The following is a 10,497-nucleotide window of genomic DNA, read 5'->3' on the forward strand; positions in this document are numbered from 1 at the left end:
GAGGAATTTCAAAATTAACCAACTACAAATCAATCACATTCACACTTAGACCATGACAACATTACTGATTTGTCACACCCATGTCGTGTCCCCGCTCACAGCCATGAATACTGCAACATGCACAGTCAGCAGAGCTGTAACGCCCCCTGAGAGCAGATACAATGATTTTGCCATCCAAACAGAGAGACACATTTCACAGAGTCGGCCAGCATGAGCCTCTAGTGTGAGAGTCCAGCAGTGTGATGAGCACTGAAGGAGTCAGCAAACATGTTTTCATCATCAATTATTAATCAGCACATTGACATAAAAATAGGATCTGTGAAACGATATGGCTTACAACTTACAGAACCGACAGTTTGATGGACAGATGAAGCCAAAACAGTATTGCTCAGAGAGACAGAGGGCAGAAAACAGGAGTTGCTGGGCTAAACTTGGCGCAAGCTCACATCCCAGAGGGATACCGTGTTCCTGTGGGCAAAGTTTTGCTGTGTCACTATGCCTATTAACGGCTATTCAGAGCGAAAACAGCCCTGCATTCAAAAAACGTTTTGGTGTTGGTGGGGCCATGTTGCTTCAGGCACCAGTGACACAATTAAAAATGATCTAGAAAGGCCAGTTTGAGTAATATATCCATGGAGGCTAATCGGATAGCAAAACACTGAACAGTGGTTTGTAACTATGAGACAGGATTTTACAACTCTGGGAAATGATCATTTCATCCTCCGTCGCAATAATCCCCAGGTAAACATTAACACTCTGTGATAGATTGCTTTGTAATGTTATCAATGTTAACATGAACAGAATCTAAGATGTTAGCGAACCATCTGAGATGAACCGTTTCCCCCCTTGTATTAGCCAGATTGATGAATGCAGTGACTTTATTAGCAGCTTAGTGTAAGCATAGTGGCATAGTGACTTTGCATTTTATATATATATATATATATATATATATATATATATATATATATATATATATATATATATATATATATATATATATATATATATATATATATATATATATATATATATAAATAAAATAGGTCAAATGCAAGTGAAAGACTAGTTGACTCTCAGCACTGTCCTTTACTAAAAAGAAGTAAAGCCACGGATCATGCTAAATTACGTTTATAGCATGTTTAACAAGACTGCAGGGGAGTGAATCTACCATAGATTCAAAGAAGGTTCATGCTTGATGTAGGACATAGTTGTGTGGTTTCACTGTAGAGAAATGTAGTGTTTTGTTACGTGTAGTGAGTTTTTTTCTTAATTCTTTGACTTTTCTATAGTGTAGGGGAAATTAAGAATTACATACTGACTATATGATGAATATTGGCACCTTAGCTCTTATTTACCTTTTGTCTTTTTCTAATCTCTTGACAGTGTGATGTTTATACCTAGTTTTCTCAAGTCAAATTCAAAGAAGTGAATGTTACTTTTGGGGCTGAAGATGTCCAACTATAATAAATAATTTTGAGAAATAATCAGTTTACCATTTACTGTATTTACTGTATAAAGTATGTCTACGGTTTTTTTATACTCTATTGTCAACAAATATAACACAAGTTATTGTTATTCAAACATTGTGCCTCACAGAGAGAGATGTGTTTAATGGCATTAGTTTGTGAGACAAAGAAACTGGCATAAGCAACAGTACCCTCCACAGCTGAACAGACAAAAACACCACCACCTGCAGAAACTGAAACTTCATCTACAGATACTGTTAAACTGAAAATTGTGGATTACCACTTTAAGCTACTGACTTACAGAAAGCATCACCAAACAGACAAAATGCCAGATCAGTTAATACATGTGTACGTTATATTTGCTGATCTGAATTAAGCCACCACAGGTCTGTGTGGCAGAAACAGCTTGGTTGTACACAGCTAAGTGGCAACGAACCGCCGGCCAGAGCCTCCGAGTTTGGGTAGAGACAGATGGAGGCAGAGGAGAGGATGTAATTAGGAGTAAAGAGAGTGAAGAAATTAAAAACATGGACGACTGCCGCATGTTAAGGGGGGCTGTTATAATAAATTATAACTGTGCTGTCACATCCATGTATGAGCACACTCTTCAGTACATAAAAAAGGGAGTATTCTTACTATACTTGAGAGGACAATCAATTCACTTTCCATTATTTTGTTTTCAAATATCAACCAAAATATCAAATCCTACTCTTGACTTGAAGGAAAATTCCTGTATTTTTAACCTGAGTCTTATTTTCATAATTGTGGCCATTCTGACTATGGGTGATGCTAATTATGAACTTGTACATCTCCACTGTAGAGATTCGGGAAACACTGCACCGGTACAACATCGTATGCATCGATAATGTACTGTATATGAGGGCAATAAGCATGAGCCTCCTAAAGCTTTTAAAATGAACTTAAATTTTTCCATAAATATCCCTGTCTCTGAGTCGAACCAAACGTAAACACCAGAATTCCCCTTTAAGTCATATCCAACAATGAAACCTGTCAATATGTTCATATTATTTTTATGACGTCTAAACATCCTCCTAAGGAGAGAAGTACAAGCGCCAGGGTGCACAGTCACTTACACACACACACACTCCTGGGTCCTTGACAGTGCTTCTGACCTGTCTCACTGTGTGTACACCACTGAATTCTGGGAGAGGAAGAGCCATTGTGTGTGTGTGTGTGTGGAGGGGATACAATCGATGGGTCGCCATGTTCCCTTGTAATCTATTAAAACAGCAGCCTGTCTGCTCCTCATGTCTCTGCTGCTGGGAGTTAGAGTACGCACGCACGCGCGCGCGCATGCGCGCGCACACACACACACACACACACACACACACACACACACACACACACACACACACTCTTGTCTCATTCCTCATCTAAACCTTTTAGCTAAGAGAGGCTCAGAAGTACAAAACATTTTTTTTTGGACAGACGCACATACACAGCTCTTCTTCATTAATATTCTTTCAGTGCATCATGCTGCAGTGCTCTACTGTAGTAACTGATTTCCTCACTAGTTCAAAAACACTGTTTAAATAAACACAATTTACCCCACTGTGAGAGAGCGCAGGTACAGCTACACAACACCTTTAGGTCAAATCTGCCCGAGACTCCTGAAAACCACAACAGGACCTTTGCTCCTATTACAAATTATGACCGGTATGTGAATATATTGAGGTATGAAATGGCTGGTTGGCAATACTCTTCATAAGTGTAATTGTATTTCTAATTTAATGTTAGATACCTTGCAACTATCTCATGTAAATTCTGCTACAGAGCAGCATGTCCCTGCCGGGGGAGTGATTACTCTCCAGGAAGAGACAAGAGAGAGAGGAGGGAGGGTAGTGCTATCTCACCGATCATAGTGATATAAAGCTGGGAGAAAAACAGCAAAATTTTTCACCTTTTATCACAGTTTGTTTCATTATAGGGAGGTATTTCCCTGAGATGAGAGCATAAACGCAAACACGTATCGCAAAAAAATTATCAGAAATCTAGACCAGCTAGGTTACAACAAAGCAGCTGACTGTTGCTATGGCTCGTGTGGTGATGATGAGAAGAGAGGCGGGAATGTGGTCGTGGACACAGAGCAGTCAGACAACAAAAGAAAAATACATGGGCATGTTCATGTGCAGGAATGGATGTGTGTGTGTGCGTCTCTATTTGTGTGTGGCACCTGGCTCTGAGATAGAAGACAACCTTGGCTGTCTCTCCATCCAGGCTGATAAGGTAGAAAGGGCCAGATTGATTACAGGAATCGATAGAGGACAGTATTTGCTTTGACTTCCCGGCCTAATTAACACAAGTCACTATTCGGGTGCAGTACAAGGAGGAGGAAGAAGGGGGGGAAAGAGACACTGCCGAAGACTGCAGCTCGAGGCCACGCCTGTTCTCCACTCTGACAGTTTTCTATACCAGGTTTTCTCGTCATTCAGCTTTACCTCTATACTAACAAGCCATCTGATCCGCAGAACGCAAGAGAAGTCAAATAAACACAAGTGGTTTCTTTCAGTGCACATACTATATTTCTCTCCACACACACCTACATGAACTCTACGTATATCTTATATATGAAATTCCACCCACAGATACTGTTAAACAATCAATCTGTGATAATGAAGGTGCAGTCATCATACAGCGCTACATCCTGCACTTCAGCCTCAGGCAAATCATGGTTCTGCTACATCATTAGAGTTTTGGGGAGTTTAGGAGAGGCCTTCTGGATCCACACCCTTAACTCTGTTGAGCCTTGTGGATTCTGCATGGAGCTCAAAGAAATATTTTAGGAAATATTCCCGTTCTTTTTTGATGAGAATGATCGATATTACTTTCATGTCTGTACTGTAAATATGTAGCAGAAGCCGGCAGCGGGATAGTTTAGCTAGCCGGGGGAAACAGCTAGCCTAGCTCAGCACCTCAAAAGCTCACTAATTTACACGTTATATCTTGTTTTTTTAATCAATACGAAAAAGTAATTAAAACAGAAATTGACATTTTACCGGGGGTTATGTGTTTTTCAGCTACTATTTCTGAATAGTATATAGGCAACCAGTGGATAATCTAGTTACTGTTACTGGTTAGTTACTGTTTTTTGTAGGCAATATCTTCCAATTTAAATTTTTCTCTCTTGCAATTATTTCAACATTGTTTTTGATGGTTTTTGTGATGTTTTTATGGAAAAAACTTGATAAAACTATGTACTGGTTTTATTTATAATAATATTTATGGATTTGTAGTTTTACAGTACAATGAAGAGTACTATCATGCAGCCTTTTAAAGGCCCTGGCCACCCACAGGTGTTTTCACTTATTCTGGTTGATTAGACCTCTGCTCATGTTGAAGTTGATCCAAACTATGCTGGCAAGGGACATGAGGTAACCACTTCATGCACTAATGGGAATGATAAATGTACAGTGACATTAGCCTTCTGTTCAACAATACTCCCCCACATTCAGCCCTGAAAAAAGGGAGAGGTGATGTATTTGCTTCCGGCTGTGAATTGCCCCGCCTATTTAGTTTTGAACAGAATTCAATCTAATTGAATTTAGACACAGAAAATCATGGGACTCTCTGATGTCCAGCCAGTTTGAGAGAGGGGGTGGGATTGACCTCTCATTCAGGAAATACTGATTGTTTATATCTGTTTATAACTACATGGTGAAATAATACAAGCAGCAGAGGACGGACACTGCTTGGACAGAGACAGAGGTAATGACAGTAAAGTATGTGATAAGAAAATGTATAATTTGCAACTTTGTTGACTGCTGTTAGCAGTTTATGCTTACAACCCTACCCACGCTACTTCGTGTCTCGTCTGCTTTTTGCCACACCACCAAAGTAAATTTCACCAGACAAAATCAGGTCTGAGCACACCTTTAAACAAGCACCCTGCAGAGCTTTTTTAAGCCCACCCGATAGGGACAGGAGGTAACTTAAAGCGATTCTCCACCCTACATCTATCTTGAGTATCAAGCACTCCCCTGCAGTCTTGAAAGGAGGCTTTAAAAAGTTAAAATTATCAAAACGTCAATAGAAATTCCTCTAACCACTTGCTCCACACATTCAAAACAATATGTCTAAATACCGTCCTGCCACTTCATTACTCATTCACAAACCTCTCAAGCTAGTGTGCATTGGTTTGGCATGTTAGAGCACCTACCTACTGCTCTCTTATTGGTCAGGAGAACTGCTCTGTCACAGCTTACTCATTGGCGAACCTGATGCTCAAACAAAATGGAGCGTGAGGTCATCAAACCAGACAATGACTTAGCAAGGATGGAGATCTTTATGACTATTTTGATGATGATAATTAAAAAAACAAAAACAAAAAAAAAAACATGCCTGATAGTCTTTTCATACTACATTTGCATGTGAATTTTACCCAAAATATAATGAGATATAGGTGCATTGCATCCCTTAAATGGGATGAGACAAAAAACCAAATAAAAACATAACAATGACAAGTCCTCGCAACTTGGTTGATATGGCGATAAACAACCGATTCATCAATCAATCCTCACACCCTGATACCGTCTCCTCACTGCCTCAGGACAATGCTGTCTGACTGAAGGCTATTGATTGGGACACACAGGAAGGGTGCAAAGCTCTATTAAAAAGAAATCAGGTACAGGGCCTTTTACCCACAGAGATCACAAGGGAATGACAAGACGACTAATAGCACACAGTATCTATTATAGAGCATTCTCCTTAGTGTGTAGTTTCAGAGATTAAACGAAAAAGCACCAATGGAGAAAGCAAGAAAAAAAAAGACACAGAAAAGGGAGGAAGGCACTAAGCATAAACAAGCAGAATATGAAATGTCAGAGAAAAGGGGAGATAAATGCACAGAGAAATCGAAGATGAAGGCAGGGAGTAGCAGATTAGGGATGGGACGAAGAATACTCGAGAGTCAATCGCGGAGATGAAGAAATAGATGGAAAAAGTTGGAAAAACGAATGGAGAAGATGGCGAAGGGGAGGAGGGTGCAAGGAGAGGTAGACGGGGTGTGACGAGAAGAAAATGAAGATGAGCAGTGAACGAGGCACAGAGGAGACAGCAGCCAGCCCAACAAGTGGGAGATCGAGACGGATCCCAGGAGAGAGACAGAAAGAGTGAGGAAACAAGAAAAGCAAGAGCCAGAAATAGACGAGAGCACAGCAAACACAGCAGATAGTGAGATAGAAAGGGGGTGAGAAGGGTAGAGAGAGAGAGGGAGAGTAGACAGTCTCCCCACTGGGCAGGGCCAATACTGCAGAGGAAAAAGGGAGGATGAGAAGATGAGGGAGGGAGAGAGAGAAAAAGAAGAGACGAGAGGAAAGAGGGGTGGTGGGATGGATGCAGGCTCCAGCAGCGAGGCAAGTCACTTCAGAGTCTGTCTAACCCCCCGTGTGTGTGGTCTATGCAGAGAAAGAGGATCAAATGAGATCCATTATCTCAGAGCAGGAGCTGGACAGCCATCCAGTCAGCACCACATTACCACATTACGTCAACATTCTCCAACACACTGGTCTGCTGGGACACTGACGGAGGAGAGGAAGGAGGTGAACATGGGGGGAGGAGGAGGTTAAGAGGATGGGTTAGGAGAGGAGGAAAGAGTGGGGGAGGGTGAGAAAAGATGAGGGAGGGTAAGAAAGAAATACAAGAAGGGTTGAGGAGAAAATAGAGGAGATGGAGAAGATGGGATGGAGGAAAAGGTGGAGCTGGCTGGGGGAGGAAGACAAGGGAGGCAGCGAGGCAGGGGGAGGGGAGATGGAGCGAGGGAGGGGGCATGTTGTGTCCCTGTGATATCAGATTTACTGTAAATACAAGCTGCTGACATCATCCTCTGTAATTAGAAGTGGTACAAGTGGGAATTTATTGGCAGGCTTGGATTTGTACGACATGAACAACCAACCAACACAGCAGAAACTCCACTGCCTAAAAATAACCAGCGACCAATAATCAGTAGTACCACAACCACAAGACTGCTCATATCTTAAAATCCAACACAATTTAAGTCTGTTGTTAGGAGAGTTGCCCGTGTGAAAACAACAGTTTGTATTGTACTGTTTGTATGGCTGTGTGTATAAAAGGAAGTTGCAAAGAACATGAAAAGTAGACTGCAAATACCAAAAAGGCAAGACACCTGTCTCCAAAGTGCTGAGGATCAGCAAACAAAGATGAGTTTCAGTTTCCGTTTTATTGCTAGCCGACTTTCTCACACAATTCAATCTAGATAGCAATTGTGTGATTAATTTCAGTGCACTACATGAGGAGGACTGCATGCATTCGCCGTCAAGACTGACACATTTCTGAGCTTGAAGCCTTCCATCAGATATGATAAAACAGTAGCGATGCAGCACTGGAGCTGCTTTTCTTGTTTTTAGAGGAAGCAAACAAAAAACCTCAATGGCTGATGACAAAACCTCAGGCCTAGTCCCTCTCATGGAGCTTCAGTGTTCACTTGTTTGTGTGTGTTCCTGCGCTTGCCTGGCACCTGCTCAAAACCATAATTAAGGCTCTGCACTCCAAAGCACTGTTGGGTGGGCCTTGGCAACAGCCTCATGTCCCAGATTACACCACCGTCTGCCAGCCTACCTCCAGCACCTGCAGACGGCTCCTGAGCAAACAATGCTGAAGGACGCATATCAACAGTCATACCCTCATCTGAGGCTGTTAATGCGGCAAATTTGGAGCAGAACTTTAAAATATCTAAGGGTGACTGTTTTTGACTTTTGTAATGTGGAAGGTTAACAAAGGCATACAGGCAATGTGATTAATGGAAAGAGGAAAGTGTGCAGATTGAATCAGACAGAATAAATGGCTTAGGTGCTAAGTTAATTAGTGTGTGTAAACTAAATAAATAGAAATAGCTAATGTGATCAGTCTGCTCAGTAGAGAAATGCTGTAGCCACTGCACACCGCTGAAGGCCACTTCAAACCAGAAACCACAAACTGTTTGCTCATTTATAAGCTACTCATAGTGAGAATATATTAGTGGAGATGAAGAGCTACAGGATACAGGCTAATGATACAGTTCTGCTGTGATTTTTCTTTTACTGAAATATGCTTTAATGCCCATTGCTTATTCCTAGAAATACTTTTCTTATCCATGTGGGATGGGAGTCAAAAGATCAAGTGGACCCAGTGACACAAACCCACCAAAATGTATTTATTTATTTATTTATTTTTACAAAAGCTGATACTTCTTTTAGGCAAACACCAATGAATCAATAATGCTACCATTCGAAAAAAATGATTTTGGCCTTGTGTCTTCAAAGCATTTAGCATTAAGATGATCTCTTTCCAAGTGCTTGGTAAAGAGAGCCAAGGCCTTGATAGAAATAAAAATTAATTTCTGTGATTATGAGTGGAGGATGGATGGGAGCTGAAGGAAGTCTGTGTGGTGAAGTGACTTGAACGTAATTCAGCAGCCAATCCTTTTAGGAAAGTAATGTTTCTATTCTGTAGGGTCAGTGGGGGTGTGACCAAACTTCTGTAGTTCGATGGATAAGGGCAGTGGGCAGGGCCAGACTGACAGATGGGAGTCACCCTGCGGTCAGAGCATCCAGCACCTGCAGTGCTCTCGCTCTTCCCACCCCTTGTATTTTAATGGATTTTTACAGTCTCCCATTCATTACCAGTAGACAACCTTAGAATGACATATTATGATATTTTTTTTCAAACAATGTGAAGTGCCATTCAAGACCATTTCACTGTTACAAGAGCAAAAACGTTATGTTGAATTGTTGTAGTTCACACAAAGATTTACCTCCAGCGCAAAAGTGCCAAAGAGATTGATGGCTGATGGATGACATCATGCCTTTCCATGTTAAAGTTACAGAACAGAGGGGGTCATACAACAATACATATAACCCTACTGCTACTACAGCTGTCAAGAAACCTGCCACAGCCATCCTATACACACTATATACTGTATACACATACATCAGCCCCTTCTTTCTGTTCCAATGAGCTGTACAGAAAGCTTCCCTAAATGACTGACTGACTGTGGCTGCTGTTACAATCTGACTAGCTGAGCACATGGTGTCTCAAAAACAAAAACAAACACTATCAGCACAATAAAAGGCAAAGATAAAAGCAATAAAACCTCAGGAGTCTCCCTCTTCACTTCATAAAGCATTAAAATCAATGGGTTTTATTACTGAATATTTTTTCTAGTCTAATAAAAAAAACATTCATGCAACCAACTAAAATCAACTGTCCATGACTTCCTATGTCAGTTGCAACTGAATGATTACAGTATAAAAATAGGCTACAAAATGTCACTGTTTTTGTGACAGTGAGGTCATGGAGCCGCGAGCAGCCAAGAAGAATTTCACAGCAATCTGATGGCAGCAGTATTGAGGAAAAGTGCAGCTTTAGCACTATGCTGCTGCTAACTTGGCATTGTAAGAGGCAGAGCAGCAAAACTACATTCTCATCCTAAGACAGCACGTCAGAAGAGGCTGGGAATTTAAAATGGCTCAGAGAGCAGAAGGTGGGACCTTAACATTTCAAGACTAAAAGCCAGCACATTACCATAACAGCCATCTGGTACCAAACTGCCTGCCTGTCTTATTACCTCCCTTCCAGTCAAGATTTTTTATTTAAATTTATTTCACTTTCCCCTTATGGTTTTGAGACCCAGGTGACATTTTTAATTGGTATTCAATACTTGTTTTTCCAAGTTGCTTCCCCCACATCTTTTCCATCCACTTTACTGTTCCACCCCCCCTCACTTTTTCTCTCTGCAGTACAGTCAGCAGCAGCAGTCAGTCCTGCTGCACCCTCCCAGCCATCATCATTACCACACAAGCCTCCTCCTCCCACTCCACCTGCTCCACTCGCTCCAGACCCACAGTCACAAAAGCTGCTGCTTCCATGGAGGAGCCCATGGTCAGGGCGTCAGAGCTAACCTCGACCCCTCTGCACCTTCTCAGAGCCTTAATTAACAGCACAGCAGAGAAGGCTTGCTGCATCACCATGCATACCAGGAGTTACCTTACAATACTTTTGGGGGTCTCAGCAGTTC

The 10,497-nt window shown here is 41.5% G+C and overlaps 1 protein-coding gene across 1 annotated transcript in view; it reads right to left on the reverse strand.

The window, feature by feature from the left end:
• ube2o (ubiquitin-conjugating enzyme E2O) overlaps positions 1-10,497 on the reverse strand; it is a 42,731-nt gene that overhangs the window by 21,881 nt on the left and 10,353 nt on the right. The gene's annotated exons all lie outside the window — the stretch shown is intronic.

This window comes from Siniperca chuatsi, linkage group LG3 (genome assembly GCF_020085105.1).
Source record: "Siniperca chuatsi isolate FFG_IHB_CAS linkage group LG3, ASM2008510v1, whole genome shotgun sequence".
In the NCBI taxonomy this organism is placed as follows: Eukaryota; Metazoa; Chordata; class Actinopteri; order Centrarchiformes; family Sinipercidae; genus Siniperca; species Siniperca chuatsi.